This window comes from Tachysurus vachellii, chromosome 9 (genome assembly GCF_030014155.1).
Source record: "Tachysurus vachellii isolate PV-2020 chromosome 9, HZAU_Pvac_v1, whole genome shotgun sequence".
In the NCBI taxonomy this organism is placed as follows: Eukaryota; Metazoa; Chordata; class Actinopteri; order Siluriformes; family Bagridae; genus Tachysurus; species Tachysurus vachellii.
The window spans coordinates 5,930,041-5,951,764 of NC_083468.1; the positions used below are offsets into that span (position 1 = coordinate 5,930,041).

At 37.3% G+C, this 21,724-nt stretch overlaps 1 protein-coding gene across 1 annotated transcript in view; it reads left to right on the forward strand.

The window, feature by feature from the left end:
• The first annotated feature begins 19,049 nt into the window (after positions 1-19,049).
• The window catches only part of tmem91 (transmembrane protein 91), a 34,076-nt gene continuing 31,401 nt past the window's right edge, over positions 19,050-21,724 (forward strand). The window contains exon 1 of the mRNA XM_060877455.1: positions 19,050-19,324. The gene's annotated coding sequence lies outside the window, so the exon portion shown is untranslated. The remainder of the gene's footprint in view (positions 19,325-21,724) is intronic.

Genomic DNA, 21,724 nt, shown 5'->3' on the forward strand with positions numbered 1-21,724 from the left:
TGACCAGTTACCAGCTGCCAAAACACAGCTAGATGGCAAACTGGTAGACCATTTTTGCCATCTAGCTGCTTCTAGTAAGAATACAATTTCTGAGGTGTTGTTATTAATACAACAGCTCAGTTGTTAACAAAACAACAATTAGAATAGCTCATTCATTAATATTTATTGATTTGATTAATCATATAATAAGGAAACTGGAAGATACTTTAACAGATGGTAAAGATGGTCTACCAGTTTGACCAGCTCATTAATGACTATTCAGGTTGGAGCATGTGGTGATGGTCTTGGTGACAGGTCGCCAATGCACTTGCCAATGTAGCTGGTCACTGATGCTATGTACTCCTCCAAGTTGATGGAATTGCCATTGGTTGTAGCCTCTCTTTACATCTTACAGTCAGTGCACGCAAAACAGTCCTAAAGAAGTTCCTGCCAAATCCATCAAATTTCAACGTGGACAAACAAGTGCCCAGTCTGAAACATAACACTCTGCTTCTATTTTGCTGTTCAGTGTTTGGTTTTATAATTGTACAGTCACTGTTAATAAACCCCATTTGGGATCCATGACAGGACATAGTTACATACAAATTCAAACCTAGTGACAAATTTGATATACTGACCTGTTTTCAATAGGTGGAAGAGAACTGGAGAACCCAGAAAAAACCCAATATAAATATAAAGATCACATGTGAAACTTCACCCAGACAGAATCAACCTGGGGATTTTTTAAGAGTCTATTTGAAAGTGGTTAGGGTAAAAAAAAAAAAAAGAAACAAAAAAAAAGTGTGTTTCTGGTTCATCTTTTAGCATCCCAAAACACTGCTCTTAACTCTTCATCACTGACCCAGTATATATTCTCTTCTCCTCCCACCCCAAACCTCTTTCTCCATTTACTCACTCTTTTAGCCTCATTCTATTAAAGTCACCAACCCCCTCCTCATTTCACCTAGATCCAACTCTGTATCAAACACACACACACACACACACACACACACACACACACACACACACAAAATTGCAGCAAACAATCCTAAAACCGATAAAACAGAGCATGCTGTATAAAAATATCTCACTGCACTGCTGTCCTCTCTTCCCTCTTTTCCTCTAGAGGGATGAATAATAGAGGGCTGCTTGTTCTTTTTCCCTCCCCCGGTTAATCAGGCCTCGCCTGGCTGCCCTCTCCTTTCCTCCGCTCATCTCCCTCTCCACACTTTAATAAATCATTCAGTGCTTCAGGAAGACAGGAGCATCAGTGGCAAATAGAAGCGGAGACCTCAGCACTTACTGACCCATCTCCTTCGTTCTTTCTCCATTTCTCCATTTCTGTCACTCACACACGTTCTGCCTGTGGTGTGTTCTTTGTCTGTTCTCTTTTTTGGATTCAGTCTTGTTGATCTCTCTCACCACCTCTCACTAGAATGTCCAAAGGCTTTGCTTTGCTAAAAGTGTAGTCTTAAAATCCTCAGTAACACTGAGGCAACTTGTACTCGCAAAACACAAACACGCACACACACATATACACACACACACACACACAGAGTTGAGCTGTTACGTTGAATGAAGATCATTTTGAAATGAAATTGACAGAAATAATTAATAGTAACAGTAAAGAAGAAAGAGAAATAACACAAACACTTCATCTTGAAAAGTTAATTCACTGTTCAATGATCCAACTTTCATCTTCTGCTCTTTACTTTCTATCTCTCTTATTTTCTGTGGGTCTCCTGGGCAACTTTTCCATTTCAGTGCCACTTCCACCCCCTACATATTTAATCTGCCTTTTCTTTATTTCTCTTCCTCCTTTCCTCTTGGCCTATTCTGTGCTCTGTCTCTCCTGGCCTACTCACAGTGATTGCACCATTGACATCAACCCCACTCTGGAGCATGGGTGCACACACACACACATACACACACATGCACACACATGCACAAAGAAGTGAAATAACCTTTACTCTCTTAGAACATAATAAAATAGCAAATGTCATAATCCATCTTAGAGAAGCAGGTGAGAAAATAAAAACAAGAGATGGAAAGAAAGAAAAATACCTACAAATCCACATGCATGTACATTTCTACTTTTTTTTTATACCTTTAGAGCTGACAATTAAGCAGTTGTATGAATCGTCACTTTTAAGTCCATTAACAATTCCATACATTTTTAATTCTTTTGAAATAATAATGACAGCTTTTGAAAGACCAGCTGCTAAAAAAAATTAAGCCACTGATTTACTTGCTTTTGTAGAAGTCAAAGACCTTAGCTACTAGAGAGTTATGATACACCTAGTGGTTATAAATGGGAAGTGCAACCCTAACCCTAACCCTAACCCTAGGTTCAATGGGGCAGGAATCATGCAGCACTGTGTTTGTGGACAGAGCAGTGGAAAGTACGTTTATTTATTTATTTATTTATTTGCCAAATGAAGCTAATTAAAAAAAATACTCCACAACCACATAGACTTGTTTTATAAAAAAATAAATTATATACATTTATTTTTTTAGAAAATAAATGTATATCATTTCTGCAAACAATGGCAAAGTGTAAGCACAGACAGTGTGTCTATGATGTATAGAAGCATTTTTATTGGAAGATATATTGCAAAGTTTAGTGATGGTAAAGGTGATATTGGATATGTGTGCACCATGGTGACTTCATTTCCTGTGTAAAAATCCCGATACAATCGGTCTCTCTTGTCCAGTTTCTTGTCTGAATATATCTCGATTAGTTTCAGGTCTTTTGTGAAATTTTTGAGATGTCATTGAGCTGGAAAATGTTGCTGAAACCTGGCAACCCTGCTAATTATATGAGCTCAGTGGTAAACAATGTAAAACAAAAACGAGAAACACGTCTGCTATTTCGAACCACATTGAGCAAGGCATGTCTAAACACGTGAGATGAGTTGTGAGACAGTATGCTGGATGACAGCATGTTGAATGTTTCTTGCTACTGTGTTCCTCTAAAAATAACTGCGACGTGATAGCCTCTCAACTTCATTTTGTTTGAGGCTATGTCGTTACTAAATTCAACCTGCCGCAATAAAATCTACGTTTGCAAGCATCCTGTCTTTCTTCCTCACCATCATCCCCATGCTTTGCTGCTTCTCATCACCCCATCATTATGTCTTTCATTCTGTTACTCTGCTCTGCAGTGCTCTGCAGTAGCAATTGCCCTTAATCTGCCTCCATTAAGAGCTCGCCTTCACTCCTGACCAAACACTATTCATTACTTTCAGTACCAGAGAGACTGAGAACCCCCCTAACCCCCAACCTGCATCTTCCTTGCATCTTTCTTTCTCTCTCTCCATCTTTTTTTAAAGCCTGAAGGGCTCATGAGACATTTTTTTCATCTGAGAGATCTTTGCTGTGTCGCTAATCCCTCTAAAAGGCTACTTCAGCAATTATTTCATTATTTTTCCATCTTCCTTATAGTCAGCAAATCTTGATGGAGCTCTAAAGAGCCACCACTTATGTGTGAGAGTTTGATGTGTGTGTTGGTGTACCATGATAAACAGATCTGAAATTTCTCTACTGTTAACATTTGCAGTTGTTATGTGTGCTTTCACGGGCAGGGTTTAATATTTGCATGGACGTTTGTGGGAGTGGAGTGACGTGTGTTGTTTGAGGATGTAGTGGATGGGATGTAGTTTCTGTACATGCTTGTGGGTGCTTGGGTGAGTGGAAGAGCATGTTAGACCATAGTGATAGCAATTCGTTCCTCCTGATTAGTCTTTGTTGTTTTCTTCCTCTCTTCTTGCTCTTAATGAAGTGCTATTTCAGTTCCCACTGAGGTTAATGGAAAAAGAGGCAGGGAGCAAAACTGCTGCACTCACAGAAAACATACACACCGAGAGAGAGAGAGAGAGAGAGAGAGAGAGAGAGAGAGAGAGAGAGAGAGAGAGAGAGAGAGAGAGAGAGCGCTGAGAAGGAGATGCAGTCTTGTGAAACACGATTAGCAGCTTTGTTAATTCTTTTGTTTTGCCTGCTGATCTATATCCTACTTATTCAGCCTCCTCTGAAGTAACACTATCATAAACATAAAACAACCATCATGTCTTCTGTTTACAACCTAACATCATTATGTTCCGAGTTTGCTAATTGAATATACACACTGACCGGCCACTTTAATAGGCACACCTAGAATTTTAAGTTTATGACATTTGCATTTACATCACTTGGCAGACACCTTTATCCAGAGCGACGTACACAAGTGCTTAAGTCTCTATTATTAACTCTGGATAAATTAACTCTGGTTCACTAGGTTACATACTTAAGATACCATGAGCCTAAATCACTGTTCAAAGTTTTTTTTTTAATATGCATACAACAAACAGGGAAGGAAGTGCTAGTTGAAGTGTTTCATGAATAATTAGGTCTTCAACCGTCGTTTGAAAATAACCAGTGACTCAGCTGTCCGGACCCCTTAGGGAAGTTCATTCCACCACCTTGGTGCCAGAACAGAGAAGAGTCTTGTAGTATACTTACCTTTTACCCTGAGCGATGGTGGAACCAGTCGAGCAGTGCTGGTAGATCTGAGGGTGCGGGGTGCAGTGCGAGGAGGTTTGAGGGGGCCATGCAGGGATATGTAGGTTTGGATTTTGTTATGAGTGTGTGTGTGTGTATTTTAGAGAATAAAAAACTCTATCGTGTAGTCAATAAAAAAGTCAATCGTGTAGCAGCAGCAGAGTGTGTAGAATCTGGTCTAGAGCTTCAGTTCGTATTAAATATCAGAATAGGGTAAATTGTTATCACTGTGACATTTTAACCATCCAAAAAAAAACTGTGAGTGGAAAAGCATCATTGATTCATTAGGTCAGAGGAGAATTACCTGACTGGTTTGAGCTGAAAAGAAGTCTATGGTAACTCAACAACTCTTTACAGCCAAGGTGATCAGAAAATAATTTCAAGTTTCAAGTTTATTGTCACATGCATAAAGAGACTGAAGTAAATTTTTATGCTGTTTATGTATTTGTACACTCCTACCCTGACATAGAAGATGTAAACAGTGTACTGTATACAGTCATAAATTAGCATCATTGGAGATACATATAATTAATAATATACATCTGATTTGATACAACTGAGCATTTGAAGATTAAGGCCCTTGCTCACGGGGTCAATATGCATTGCTCACGGACCCAAGAGTAGCAGCTTGGCAGTGGTGGGGTTGGAAGACAACAAGATTTAGATCCATAGGCCAACATCCTAACTTAAAGAGCTACCACTTCCGCAACAGATAATAATGGAGTCCAATCTTTTCTGCCAAGAAGAGAAATGTGAGCCTGATTCTGAAATACTCAACTAGTCCGTCTGGCATAGACAACCATCAATAAATAGTCAATAAAATCCCCATTTTGAACATAGATTAAAGGATATCTTCAGCCTGGTATCTGCATGATTGCTTCCATCGTAATTATTAGCAGGGGTTCCTAATAAAGGGGTCACTGAGTGTATATATTCTTATAAGGAAACGTTTTCAGATTCCAGTCATGTATATGACTCCAGGCTATCCTTCACAACAAATTGAATTATACAGTGTGGGAATTAGTGGATTTTATTAGTGGCTGCCTCATACAAAATGTCCTTGTTAACACACACACACACACACACACACACACACACACACCAGGCCACCGCAGCCTGAATATAACACCGCAAACAAACAATACTGCTGCAGTCTAATTATTCTTTTTTCTTCCTTTTTTTCTATCCGCTGTGTATAGCAACAAAAACATGATGAAAATGGCAGATTTTACTTTTGTCACTAAATATCACTGACAAAATACAAGATTAAGGTTTGTTTTGTGAAAAGATTTTTTTTATACAGTATACCGGGAATAAAAATAAAAGTGCTATTATAGGAAAATATTGAAAATAATCAATATGATGCAAATGTGATGCAAAGTTACTGCTCCACCCTGGTTTTGATTATTTTCCAATAAAAGCATGTTCCATGGTGTTTTATTCCTATCACTTATATTATATGGTAACTAAATCATTCTTCCATCCTTCAAACCAGCTGTCTTTATATCGACGTAGTTGCGCTCTTGCTATCAAACTGCATCAGGTTACAATATCACTGCAAAAAAAAAGTCCTAGTAAGTGAAAATAAGTATAAATGTAATATAAGACTAAATGAAATAGATGTTTTTAAGCGTATATCAATAACTATGTATTCATTTTGTGCTTGCCTTGTTCTGTGGTCAACTTTTTATGGTTTTTAGAAACTGTTTGCAGGTTTTATAATGTATAAAAGTAATGTTTTAAAGGGGAGTTTTATATGAAGCTGTTTCATGTAAATGCATTTGGAGGACACGTGTTTTGCCATCATCCCCATTCTGTAGTGTTTGGTTGTTGTGTTATAGGAGAAAGAGAAAATTATAAGTTAACTCTTTTACCAGATTCCAGATAATGGAGTTTGCACCTGTTTTGTTGTGTCCGTGTTCAGCATTAAATATCTTTGTCATGTCACACTCCACAGTGATGGTTAATGACTCATATGAATGTAGGAGCACTCGTGATTTTAAGAATTTGTAATTATTGTGTAATACATTTTTTTTCACACAGAAGTAAATGATAATATCAAACCCATTTCTGTTCACAGAGATTCCCAAAGTGCTTGTTCATAGGCTTTTAAATTTTTAAGGCGTTATCCTCAACCTCAGTAAGGTTACTTCAGCAGATAAACACATCACACGATGAAAAACTACAGTGTCCGGACTCATTTGATTTCAGACTTGCAGTCGATTTCCATTCTGCCAACAGAATGAACACCAGTCTCTCTATCTTTAAGATGACTGTAAATTAATTATTAATTCATTAATTGCAAAAAATGTAATCTAATTTAATGTCTAGTTGTTGTCACATTTGAGCTTTTGTATTCTGCAAAATTTTCAAAGCAAATACAGTATTTAAACCCAGCTTTCCTCTGCACATTCAAATCTGAACCTCGGCTTGAGCACATTTTATGCTGGATTCATGAATGACAAGAAAGGGAATACTGCATGCTGGGATAACGGCAGTGATATTTAAGAGCAATGCTGAGAGTTTTCCGTAATATTGTATGATGTGTTGGCGTTGTCACTTTGAAATCCCTTCTTGAAATCTCTCCAGTGGGAACTTGCGATTATTACCAATGCTGTGTGAAGCTGTATTGATGTAAAATGAGAACAAACTGCCTGGGTTTATTTTATCTGAAGTAACTCAGGGATTGTTGTAGTATAAAACATAAGCATTAACTGTACTATATTGCAAGAAACGACAAGTGTCTCTCTGGATTAAACACGTCGTCATTATCAGAAGGTGTCGTCCTCAGATATTTTCTTATAAAATGAGTTTGCGTAATCACTAAACTGCGATATTTGCCATTTAACATCGTTTATTTATGGATCTTTCCTGAAATATTCTGTTCTGACAGCAGATACAATTTATTTTTTGTTTTGTTTTGTTTGTACTGTATTCCTGCTCTAGCCTAGGAGGAAATGAGAAGGAAATTGTAATAAAAGTACGAAGATATCTATACCCATTTTGAGGTCTGTTGTGTTCAATAAAAAAAATACAATTCACCATTCCATTGCATGTCTGCTTGTTCAAGAGATAAACCGGTATCATATTAGAAATTGTACATGCAACAATGTTCTCCAGCCGGAATAAACCCCGTCTTCCAGTATAAATGGAAGCAATTTCCTGTATCTTTACCTGTTATCAGAGCAGGACTAATACAGTGATTGTGCACCCGAAGACATTCAGCTTCTATGTTTGATAAAAAAATGTCTTTCCTATATAGATAACACGAACAAGTAATGATATATGTGTATACAAACACACTCTGAACAAACATTATGTCAAAAATGGCAGTAGCTAAGACTTAAAGGAAAATAAAAAATATTATTGCTGTTCTTGTTTTCCCCTACAGAATCCAATGTATTACTGTATGTTAGCAGGTATCATTTTTCTAATTTTTTCTTTTTTATTCATCCATCCATTGAGGACTAATGGATAGGCTACTGTGATCTCACTGTCATGTCACAGGCCCAATTCCTGCCCAGGAAACCACTGGGGAAGCACAAGTCAGTGCAGACAAACTGGGGAGGGTTGTGTCAAGAAAGGCATCTGAGGTAAAAAAAATAAATAAATAAGGTAAATAAATAAAATAATGAACTGATTAATTAAATATGCTTTGCAAGTCTGCATATTTAAATAAATAAATAAATAAATAAATAAAAATGCAGACCAATGATCTGCTGTGGCGACCCCTATTGGGAACAATTGAACAAAGAAAAATCTTTATCCAACCATTCACAAATGCATCAGCTGGTTCATCTATCCTAGCACTAGTGCATCTATCCATCCATCTGTCCATCCAGCTAGCTAAGCATTAATTCATCCATCCATCCATTTGTCCATCCTTTCAGCCAAGCATTAATTTGGCCATGCGCCAAGTCTGTACTCCATCCAGTATTCCAGCCACACAATCCACCATCCATTTAGGAGTCCATCAATCCATAATTGCATCTATCTATCTATCTATCTATCTATCTATCTATCTATCTATCTATCTATCTTTTGAAACACATATGTCTATGTTCTAATAAAACAATCCTTTATCCTACACCACTCGTCCTCCAACCCCTTCATCTGTAGATCCGTCAGTCCAGTCATCAGCTCTCTATTTTAAGTACTGTACTCTCTACTGTTCACGCCATCCACTGAGGCTTATCTGAGTCAAAGCATCCATGATGCATTGCTGCCTTTCCTGATATTCAGAAGAAAGCATGGCTTGGCATGCAAGATTGAAAATTTCATGGATGAAATGGTAAACAAATTGGACGGTAATGAGATTGTTCATGACACCACTAAATGCAGAGTAATGACTGAATGTGTTTCAGATTCATGGCCATCTGTTACAATTATACACTCTATTCAAAGGATGTCACGTTGAGGAAAACAGCTGTATAATGTTAGAGATAAGCGCAAAGAGACACGAACTACTGTGCATATGCAGGGCGGAGGTTGACAAAAGACAACTCAATCACACTTCCAGCAGTAAGACAGGCTCTCCTCTTAATGTCAGGATAGCAGGGAAGAAGATAGAAGGACAGAAATAGAGATGGTTGAGGTATATCTAACACACACACACACACACACACACACTACTAACACCCAAACATCAGCAAAAAAACAGTATTTGCTCATTGGATTGTCAAGACAGTATACATGTATACATGTATAAATATGCATATATACATATTATATTAAAAAGATTATAGATTTTTTTAATTCATTAAACCAAAACAGGTAAATAGGAATTTTGGAATTCTTAAGAACTGGAATTGTGCTGCTATTTTCCTGCCCGGTTAATGACACTTCACACTACCGAGCGTGAAATGCCTGTTATTTTTATGCATATGAGTAGCTCTCTATTATTATCTTCCATTATGATAAAAATAACTACATAGCAATGCCAATGCCACCACAAAGCTCTCAGCAGCCATATAAATAGGATTAATCATGACTTGGCACTTGTGAAAAATGAAACCCTTTTCAGGCTCTGGAATAAGAGTCAAACAATAATAATGATAATAATTCTCAACAATGAGAATGATTTATGGTTTACCAAAGCAGGTATTTCATACTATTATTTACATTTACAAAAAAAAAAAAATTATTTAACTTTATTAGAGAAAAAAAGAAACCTGATTTGCAAACTTTAATATAGAGTGCATAACTATCAACGAATAAAAAGTATGTGGTGCCGTTGTTAAATAAATAAAACATTCAAGGTGTAAAAGAAGAATAAAACACATCAGGGTATGATGATATAGGAAAATAATTTACTTCAGGATGGTCACTAACTCCTAGCTCCATGTCCTTGTTATTCATTCATTCATTTTCTACCGCTTATCCGAACTACCTCGGGTCACGGGGAGCCTGTGCCTATCTCAGGCGTCATCGGGCATCAAGGCAGGATACACCCTGGACGGAGTGCCAACCCATCGCAGGGCACACACACACTCTGATTCACTCACGCAATCACACACTACAGACAATTTTCCAGAGATGCCAATCACCCTACCATGCATGTCTTTGGACCGGGGGAGGAAACCGGAGTACCCGGAGGCACGGGGAGAACATGCAAACTCCACACACACAAGGCGGAGGCGGGAATCGAACCCCGACCCTGGAGGTGTGAGGCGAACATGCTAACCACTAAGCCACCGTGCCCCCTGTCCCTGTTATTAATTATTTTAATTATTTTCCTATCATGACTCATTTTCTTAGTAAAGCACACATTTTCATGCATTATTCCTTGAATAATTTACTACTTTTATCATTGTACAAGGTAACTAATAGAAGAATGGAATATAATATGGCCTCTGCAATTCTCAGTAACAAATCAAACAAATGAATGCATTGATGGGGGGCACGGTGGCTTTGTGGTTAGCACGTTCGCCTCACACCTCCAGGGTTGGGGGTTCGATTCCCGCCTCCGCCTTGTGTGTGTGGAGTTTGCATGTTCTCCTCGTGCCTCGGGGGTTTCCTCCGGGTACTCCGGTTTCCTCCCCCGGTCCAAAGACATGCATGGTAGTTTGATTGACATCTCTGGAAAAATTGTCCGTAGTGTGTGATTGCGTGAGTGAATGAGAGTGTGTGTGTGTCCCCTGCGATGGGTTGGCACTCCCGTCCAGGGTGTATCCTGCCTTGATGCCCGATGACGCCTGAGATAGGCACAGGCTCCCCGTGACCCGAGGTAGTTCGGATAAGCGGTAGAAAATGAGTGAGAGAGTGAGTGAGTGAGAATGCATTGATATATAGTATTTTTCTTTATGTATTGTCATATTTTGTTTTTTTTTTTCTTGTGTATTCGCTACAAACCTCTTTCTCTACAGTATCAGTGAGAACAAAGTTCTGATGAATCTACAGTGGTGTCTAGTCAGAAGACGACACGTGATCTATAACAGCGCTTATACAGTAGATCATCGTTCGTCTACAAGACAAATTACAGGTTTATTTTAATGTTTATTCATAACAATTATTTATAACAGCCATCATATCTTCATACCACCGAACTTGTTACTGTAATGTGCATGTTTTATATTTTTGTTTATTTATTTTAACACTATAGAGCTAATGCCACTTTATTTCATTTGCTACTCATTTTCCACTTTCCACTATTTTATATTTTTGTCATTCTTTCTTTCTTTCTTTTTTTAAATACTCTTATTTTAATCAATTTCACTGCATGTTGTACTGAGTATAATTGTGTATGTGACCTATATAGAATTTGATGAGAATGTGCTCATTCTAATATGTTATCTTTTCTTTTATATCCTACAGAACTTACAGACTTTCAGAGACATATATAACGCGGTTGCTTCACATAAATGGATTAAAATTTAATTAAAAACCTCAGGCCCTGCGATGGGTTGGCACTCCGTCCAGGGTGTATCCTGCCTTGATGCCCGATGACGCCTGAGATAGGCACAGGCTCCCCGTGAACCGAGGTAGTTCGGATAAGCGGTAGAAGATGAATGAATGAATGAATAAAAACCTCAGTTGGTTAAGCTGGTTAAGACTTTTGACTACTGATCGGATAAGGCAGGAGTTCAGTGCCAAGCTGCCACTGATGGACACTAGAGCAAGACCTTCAACTGCTTAGATATGTAAATGCATAAGGTCAGGAGAGGTGCTTTGCTTTTTAAATGCATGCATATGTGCGTGTGTGTGTGTGTGTGCCAGAGGGAGGGTTGGTGTGTTTGTGTATTCTCAGGTGTACCGAACAGCAGTGTGGAGGAGAGCCGAACTCATTTATCTGTGTGTTGTCAGGTGTGTGAGTTTGCTCAGCTGTCGCTTGAGATTATTTCACGCTGTCTGCACAATGTGCTTCATTTGATGCTCTTCAGAATAACGTCTGGTTCACTCATACTGTCTTTGTATGTGTGTGTGTGTGCGTGTGTGTGTGTGTGTGTGTGTGTGTGTGTGTCTGTCCTCCATTATTAGCTTCATGTATGTAAAGGTCAGTATCCAGAGGCAACGGTGTGCTTGCTGTAATCATGAAAACCAACTGATGATAAACTCTACAGACTTTGCCTTAGGGTTATAGAGAAAGGTCCACATGCTGTAACGTTACTGCTTTTGTTTATCTTCCAGAAACAAAATGAGATTAAAATGCATGTGCTGCTGATTTTCTGTGGTAATAATTCTCTAGTTATTGTGGGCATTTCACTATAAAACACTGGCAGTGTAATATAATGTCATTTCCTAACTATAATATACAACAACTACAGTATACTAAAAGCTTCAAAGAGGTTTTCTTAATCCTGATTGGTCAGAAGGTATGGATGTATATAATATCAGCTCGTTCACAAGGACTCGTATATATAATCAAAATCTAATGAAAAGAGATTAAAAATATTAAAATGTAAAATGAAAATGTGGTGAGGTGATGAGAATGTGGTCATTTTCTCAGTAACAAACAGTTTTGACTTACTACCTTCAAGAAAAAGTGAGAGCTTTTTCCGTTCAGCTGTTTTTTCACTGAGAAAACAGATATTCCACAGGACTAAATTTAATTAGAAGCTGATAAAAAGTGGTGTGTTAATTAATAGATAATAATAATAATAATAATAATAATAATAATAATAATAATAATATAAAAATAACAGTAACTAGAACGTACATTTCCTGAAGAAAATGTGAATGGTGCTTGCACGTGGCAAGTTCCCCTCATCGTGCTGAGTGTTTTGATATGTCACATGTCCATGTTGTGCAAATTTTTTATTTTCACGTGAAATCACGTGACATCACGTGACTTCATCAAATTACACGTGAGGAAGTTCCCCGCATTGTTCTGAGTGTTTTGATATGTCACATGTCCATGTTGGAAAAAGTTTTTTGATTTTAAATATATTGGGGGCGGGGCTGCAGCACAACCGGAAGGCCAGTCGGTGCACCAATTTAAAAGTTTGTTCAGAGTATCACCCTAAAGGAGCTGGCCGAGTTTGGTGTAGATAGTTCGAAAGCTTGCCGAGTTATAAACCTCCAAAATTTATAATGGGAGTCTATGGGAAAAAAGTACCGGTACTCGGATCGCTAAGAAAAGTAATAGCACACCTCTCCTCAATGAGCCGGTCGATTTGACACCTTATTCATGGGTCTAGGATAAAAGCTGCGGGACAAGTTACGTGCCGAAGTTTTGTCCGGAAGAGTATGCAGGATACTAAGAATGATGCTTTGCAAGAACCATTAATAATAATATCAGTGGGCAACACTTTGTAACATGCTGTTATATTTAGCATTTAGTAGTAACTGCAAAAAAAAAGAGGTTGTTCTCTTCAGGAGAAAATAATGTCTAAAGAAATCTACACATCTGAAAAAAAAAAAAAAGATCTGTTATCTCGACATAGATCATTTCTCAGAAAGGGAAACGAAATCATATGTAATAAGCTACCTTTGGAAGATTAGATCATACTTAATAGGACAACTTTCTGGGGTGAATTTCATTAAGCAAAATTAAGATCTTAAGTCAGAGAAAGTGTTCAATGTCATGCTCGCTCTGCCAGTTACTGATGATATTTGTGCTTTTATTATTATTATTATTATTATTATTATTATTATTATTATAATTATTATTATTATTATTTTAAAACATTTCAATGCCCCATAACATTTTTCCATGCCTTCAAATCTTGTTTTTTTCTCCAAACAATTATATTGAATTTTTTTTTTTAATTATTAATATTCTTTATTATTAATTTAATTAGATTATTTTAGTATTTTATCTTATTTTCTTTGGCAATATCCAAACCATTATGCAACTCTAAGGTCAAATGCTTTAATAGTATTTTAGCCTGAGTCTATATAAGAGGTGTCCTGACACAATAGACACCTGCCAGCCAATAGGAAATGAGTATTTTCTCTGACCAGTATAATAGTGACCATATTTCTCATATCCCGTGAATCATACCATCTGATATTCTGTAGAACATGATTACAAAATACATACAAAATATATATCTTTATATCCTAAATGAAAGCTTATTTGCTACATCAATGTCATATTAATGTTATATGAGACAGATGTCAGTATGTACAGTATAAGCACTATATAAGATGGTGTAATATATATATATATATATATATATATATATATATATATATATATATATATATATATATATATACACACACAGTTGATAAGGGTTGCATGACTCAGAAGACATGAGTGAAGCTATGATCTGCCATGAAGTGTGATGAGTGACTCACTAGGCTCGTCATCACTCCCTGGGTCCTGATTGGGCTGATGTGCACTTCACATACTTACTCATTTTCTGGCACACACACACACACACACACACACACACACACACACACACATGCCCACGCACCCTTTAGTCAATATCTGATCCCCTAGTAATTCAGTTGTTTTTTTTCCCAGTAATTCTCCAGCTGTATTAGGATGGTATAAAAATGTGCTATAAATAATTCAGTGTACACATAACATAGAGAACACCTCTTTATGATGAAGGTCTCCGTTGTGTCAAAACTCATCAAAGCCCGGGCTTCACAAAACCTCTGAATGTGTGCTGTGGTATCTGGCTCCAAGACTTAACAGCAGTCCTGTAAGTTGCGACATTGTGCGTCCATAGATCGGACTCGTTTGTCATGTCTTTACATGTACCTCTACATCCCACAGATTATTGATCAGATTACGATTTGGGGAATTTTGAGGCCCAATCAAAACTGTCAGAGAACGCAGGAATATAAGCAGACCCACATGCAGGGATAACATAAAAAAAGGGTTTATTTAGGAAGAAAATGGCAAAGGGCTAAAAACACTAGGAAACTGGAAACACAAGACACAGGAACAGAAACAGAAACAGGGGAACAGAAACACAAATACAAACACACATACAAATACAACCAACAACAGACAACAAAAACAAAGAGACAAGGACTCAGCAAATCACAGACACAAAACAATCGGTATAAATTGGGGTGACAATAAGGACAAGGAACAAATTAACATCCATATGAATGCCATTAGACATGGTTTCCCAGCAGAACATTAGCCCAGAGCATCACACTGCAGCCATTGGCCTACCTTCTTCTCTTAGTTTATTCTAATGCTATCTTTTCCCCAGGTATGTGACTCTCATGTCATCTCTCATGTAAGTGACTCACTGCTGTTTTGGGGTTGTTCTGACCCAGTTGCCTAGCCATCACAATTTGGACCTTGTCGAATTCTCTCAGATTGTTACACTCATGCTTCGCATCAACTTCCTAACGCATCCCAGCCCTGTACAGGCGCCATTGCAACGATATATTAAATGTTACATATCCACATGCATAGTTGAAGCACTAAACAGATAGAAATACAAATAAAACCATATAGAAGACCATACTGGATTTATTTATTGCAGGTTGTATGATATTGTTGAAAATAAATATCTTTAGCAGTCATTATATGAAGCAGTTTATCCATTTTACAGGTTTGGGCTCTTTTTACTGACAATTTTTTTTTTTCAGTATAGGCTTCTGAACTGATAATGACAGACACCTACTACATTTCTGAAAGATTCATCAAGTACCGATCCATATTTCTGGCACCACAAGATTTTCAGTTTCAGTGTAGTCTAATCATTTTCATGCCACGCATCAATGCTTGAAAATTATTTCCAACTAGAAACGTCTGCTTGAAAGATCAGAGAGATGTCTATAAATAACTAAAATTACCAGGCTAGTTTTCAGTTTGTTGAAAACCAGCAGTTACGTTCAGCTGGAACTGTGACAGGTGTTAAGAAGGTCTGGAACATAACATTCATGTAATATCTGTAATAATGGTTTGCTTGGCAATGTTACTTGAATGACATTCCCTGTTATGTTCAGTAATATTTGGTTCTGTTTCCTATAGCAACAAGGAATTTTAGGAATCTTTGTAAATCTTATGCAAATGTCTTCACAAATAAGTCAGAAAACATACACAGTAAATGTTTTGTTACATATAACTGTTATCTAGGAAAACGGTCAGAATGTAAAGGTCATTCATGATATAAAACAAGAATAATCATTTGTCTGACCATGTTTTTAGAACATATGCAATCCTGAGCTTAATGAATCACGTGTGCAGTTTTGCCTGTGTCCGCATGAATGTCCTCCAACCTTTCAAATTTTATTTTGCCCCAAATGTTAATATTTGGGCATATTGTCCAGTGATGGACTGGATTCATATACAGGGTGTAGTCCCACTTCACACCCGGTGTTCCTGGGATTGGCTCTAGATCCGAGGTCATGACCAGGATTAAGAATTAAGAATTATTCTTAAAGATGAATGAATATAAACAGAAAACTTTATATAGAAAACTTCTCAAAGGATTTGGAAATATTCATGATTGTTCTTTGAAATAAAAGTAAAAATGAAAATGATCTATTAAGCCACATTTTTAGCTGAGAATGAGACCTGAAATTGCCTAAACGTTTATACTGACACAGTGTAGCACGATAAAAAGCTGAAAATCACCCCATGTTGAACTAATGCTGTCTGAATTAGCCTAGTCCTCCCTCTATCTTTGTGTTCATCTAGCTGGTGTGCAAACATGGATATGATACGGAGATGGAAAGGCTATTAATCCACGCCGTGCCAAACAGCTGCCACAACAACAGAACTAGACAAATGATACGTCAAACAGACTCTCGCTATGCTACACAACACAAAACAATAGCAGTGCTTGAGTATGTGTGTGCGACAGGAAAAGGGACTGAGAGCACATGAGACTATATAGATTGTAGACATTATGAAATAGTCTGTATAATCACAGAGGATATTTATTGATTATTATGTGTGTGTCGGGCTTTTGCTTTACCTCCATCACATTTGACCCTATCCTGAGGAAATCCAGGACAGAAGAGGACAAGTATCATCCATGGATTATCTATTGTCTACTTCATTTTTTAATAGTAACACAATGTGGAAAAGAATATTTTTAGCATTCTGCATCTGTCTTAAATAATCTATGAGCATGCATGCATGCATGCATGCATACAAAGACCTACAGTATTCATATATTTATCACTAAGAAACAAACAGACAAAACATGCTCTAAGAAAGATTATCATTTAGAGGCATCATCAATGGCACATCTGGTTAAAATGATGTTATATTTTATTTTTTACATTATTCGTTCAGCCTCTATAACATGTTGCAAAAGGTTTATCAGCAATGGTTACAGTGTGTTCCTTTCCCCAGAGTGAATTATAGGTTATTTTATTCCAAACTATTTTGTATTTGTTGATTTTTTAAGCTAATATGTTTATAATCTCAGGATCTTTTCAACGATTTAACTGTTAAATTGTTGTTATATGTCTACGTTGATGGTTAAAGTAATTGGCACATTCATGAGTATATGGATAAATGTCTGAAGCCATTCACAACAATACACAGTACATGGTTTGTGACACATCATTTAGTCTTATAGACTTTATTACAATCTGGATCATGTCAGTGCTTTTCTTTATTCTTCTTTAAAGAAAATGCCATTATTATTATTATTATTATTATTATTATTATTATTATTATTATTATTATTATTATTATTATTATTATTATTATTATTCCATTGCCTTGTGTGGAATAAAAAAATCCTTAATTGCCATATTTTTTGCTAGATTCTCAGTGTCAGTGAAGTGTCAGTGTCCCTCCCTAGAAAATGTAAAAATTTTGCAGAATAAAAAAATTAAGATGTGCATATAATTAGTGATTACTCTGATTAAAACTGAAACAATAGCCAGCATCTTTTTTTATTCTCTACTGCCTCTCAACCACTTGCATTGACATTCCCTGTTGTGTTCAGTAATATTTGGTTGTGTTTCCTATAGCAACAAGGAATTTTAGGAATCTTTGTAAATCTTATACAAATGTCTTCACAAATAAGTCAGAAAACATACACAGTAAATGTTTTGTTCCATATAACTGTTAGTTAGGAAGATGGTCAGAATGTAAAGGTCATTAATGAAATAAAACATCCAGTAGAATAATTTGATTTGTCTGACCATGTTTTTAGAACTGCCCTGCGATGGGTTGGCACTCCGTCCAGGGTGTATCCTGCCTTGATGCCCAATGACGCCTGAGATAGGCACAGGCTCCCCGTGACCCGAGGTAGTTCGGATAAGCGGTAGAAGATGAATGAATGAATGTTTTTAGAACATATGCAATCCTGAGCTTAATGAATCACGTGTGCAGTTTTGCCTGTGTCCGCATGAATGTCCTCCAACCTTTCAAATTTTATTTTGCCCCAAATGTGAATGTTTGGGCATATTGTCCTGTGATCTACTGGATTCATATACAGGGTGTAGTCCCACTTCACACCCGGTGTTCCTGGGATTGGCTCTAGATCCGTGGTCATGACCAGGATTAAGAATTAAGAATTATTCTTAAAGATGAATGAATATAAACAGAAAACTTTATTGCCTTGTGTAGAATAAAAAAATCTAGCACATTTTTTTGATAGATTGTCAATGTCCATGAAGTGTCAGTGTCCCTCCCTAGAATATTATAAGATTTCGCAGAATTAAAATAAAAATGAATGTAATGCATATAATTAGTGATTAAAACTGAAACAATAGCCAGCATATTTTCTATTCTTTACTGCCTCTCAACCACTTAGATGCCATGTTACAAATGTAGAGGAATACTACACTGAGAAGAAAACAAATACAATAGACATCTCACTGAGCAACTAATACAATCCAAATACAGTTAATTGTAGCTAGCTGGTAGCCAGGGGCGCCACTAAGGAGGGAAAAGTTAGGACAGATTCTAAGGGCCCACGCAGTTTTGGGGCCCCCAGAGACTTGTACTGTATGTTTGGTGCGAAATGGGTGTGGTGGGGGCCCAGTCTCATTTTCTTGCATAGGGCCCAAAATTGCCCCTGCTGGTAGCTAATAATTGTATTAATTGTGCACTTCTGATTTTGGTTGTCAGGGATATGGATGAGCAGGCACTAAGACCCGGGGCTGCACTGTTACTGTGGAATATAGCTGAGGATAGAGATAAGAGAGAGAGAGAGAGAGAGAGAGAGAGAGAGAGATGACAACAGGAGCGCGCGGTTAGAGAGCTGAGCCACAGAGAACTGCTGAGCTGCGCTGGAGTTTGAAAGTCTTTGCGGAGAGACTTAAAACGGCAACGGTGATATAAATACCCCGCTTTTAACCGGATTAAAGCCATAACACTTCCCTTCCATGAGAAAGTCTGTGCAGTGCAGTGGAGAGGAGGAACCGCGCGCGCGCCCCAACGCAGCGTCACAGGAGGCTCGTGCTCTCATAGCTGTGAACTCAGGTAGCTGCAGATCATCACCTTACACACACACACACACACACACACACACACACACACACACACACACACACACACACACACACCTCAACTCCAACCTTCTCTCTATCACACATACACCATACATCCTTGGACAACCAATACCACCTTCATAGGAAATAGGTATGAGCTTATTTATTATTATTATTATTATTATTATTATTATTATTATTATTATTCATATATTTATTAATATATATTAAAACCCATACTTAATAATGTAAATAATCAGTCAGTAAAGTGTATTAGATTAGTATTTCATCTCCTTATATATATATTTATATACATTCCTAACATTTTGTGTGTGTCTGTGTGTGTGTCTGTGTGTGTGTGTGTGTCAGGCTAGAAACAATGTAAATGTATAGCTACTTAAAGCTTTAATATATAGCAATGCTTTAATCCATACACTGAAGGCTACCCGTCTTATACACAGCACCATGTTAAGGATACTCTCAAAGGTACAAAACAGGAAGACCTTTGTTTTGTACCTTTTTATTTAATTCACTTTTTTTTAAGATATTAAATGTAAAAGTGGCCCCTAAGCACAATTATGAAGCTTAATAATAGATTTTTGTTTAATGATTTTCTTCTAAAAAAGAGTACAAGGTGTACCCATAAAGGTATCAAGTCACTGACATCTGGTTGTGTATTAAACCACATTCACATGCTGTTGTGATGATGGCATCTGTACTGGTTAAGTGAAAGTTTCTCTCTGAAAACTTATCCAGCAAGCAGCAAGAGCACCACCATCACCTCCATCCTGGCTTTTCGCGTACGAACGCTATCATCAGTGATGCACAAAGTGTTCATGTAGGTCATTCTGCCCCTTGTTTGTTTTTCCACCGATCGATGTCCAGAACTCATTCTGATTTGCATAAGAGTTAACGGTGTATTGTGCCGCTTTCTCCTGCCCAACAACAAAGACGCTTTTATCAATCGGATAAATTTGTGGTGATGTATTTTTTTAGCTGTAACGCAGTGCCATGTTGATGTAAGGGAGATGCAAGGTTCATACCGATTGCACACACTGCATTAGGGTTGGGTTATTGATGCTCTGCAGTGACTGGTGTTGGCAAGGACGATGCTGAAACACTGCACTCGTTCCACTGTTTCCTGTTATCTGCATGCAAAAATATGAAAAAAAAATCCTAACATTCTATATATTTGGACAAAACTATTTTCTAGCATTTTATTATTATTATAGCACTACTTCCTCACTCAGTGTTTGTGATGCCTGAGATTCTGTACACTTTCACACATTCGGTCTCTTACACACACACACACACACACACACACACACCTTTGAGCACAATCTCCCTGATAAAACCATATTTGAGATTACAATGAAAAAGGGATTATGAGATTGCATATGGTACACGCGCATCACCGGGTTTAACAGCAGTCGAATCTCATTTTCTTCCTTTCTGTGAAAGCAGAATAACACTTTACTGGAATCAAGTGCAGCGATGAAGGGCACTGTGTTAGTGAAAGTGTGTGTGTATAGCTCTATCACTTTGTCCCATGCTGTGCCCTGCTGTATTTTATAGATCCCAGTGTGTTAGCAAGATCCTAGTGTAGGTGACAAACAATTAGCAGCCACTTATGTCCTACACTGATTACAATGATAATGATAATTCAGTAACATTCGTTCATCCAGACAGGAATTCAGCCTTGCATATCAAAGCATGTGCTCATTCAGCATGATTAATGCGAATGTTTGTGAATAAGTGTATGAGAGATTAACCGGTGAAGGCTGCTCATGAAATGAGATGGAAGGGATAAAATCTAATAACTATAATTCACTAGACAATGAAAGTATTAGGTTTATTATTTATTTATATTATTTCAGTAAAGTAATAAGAATTATGTGGGTCAGACGATTACAATCTTAATTTCTTTTACATTTAAGTAGGTTTAATTAAGTGATTCATTTAGATTCGTTTACATATTCATTTAATTATCCAGATCCTGACACAGTCTAAGCCAGTGTGAGAAATCTAAAAACAGCTCAGAATTCGATTTACTGAAACGCTGGAATTTTCCACCGCAGATCTAATGAGCTTATACAGGACTCATTGAACTGTCTGGTTCAACTGATCTGCTCAATGGGAACGGTGACAATCTATGTCATGGAGCAAAAGATTCACTGAGTTAAACATTGACCCACTGAATAAGAGAACAAAGTCTTGGTCATAACTCAGTGTCAGTGAGTCTTTTGGTCATGACCAAGACTCTGTTCTCTTATTCAAAAAGACTCACTGACTCAAATGCTGACCTGTTGGATGAGAGAGGACAATATCTTTTTTATGAGTGAACAATTGACTCACTGAATCTGAGTCATGACTAAAAGACTCGCTGACTCAA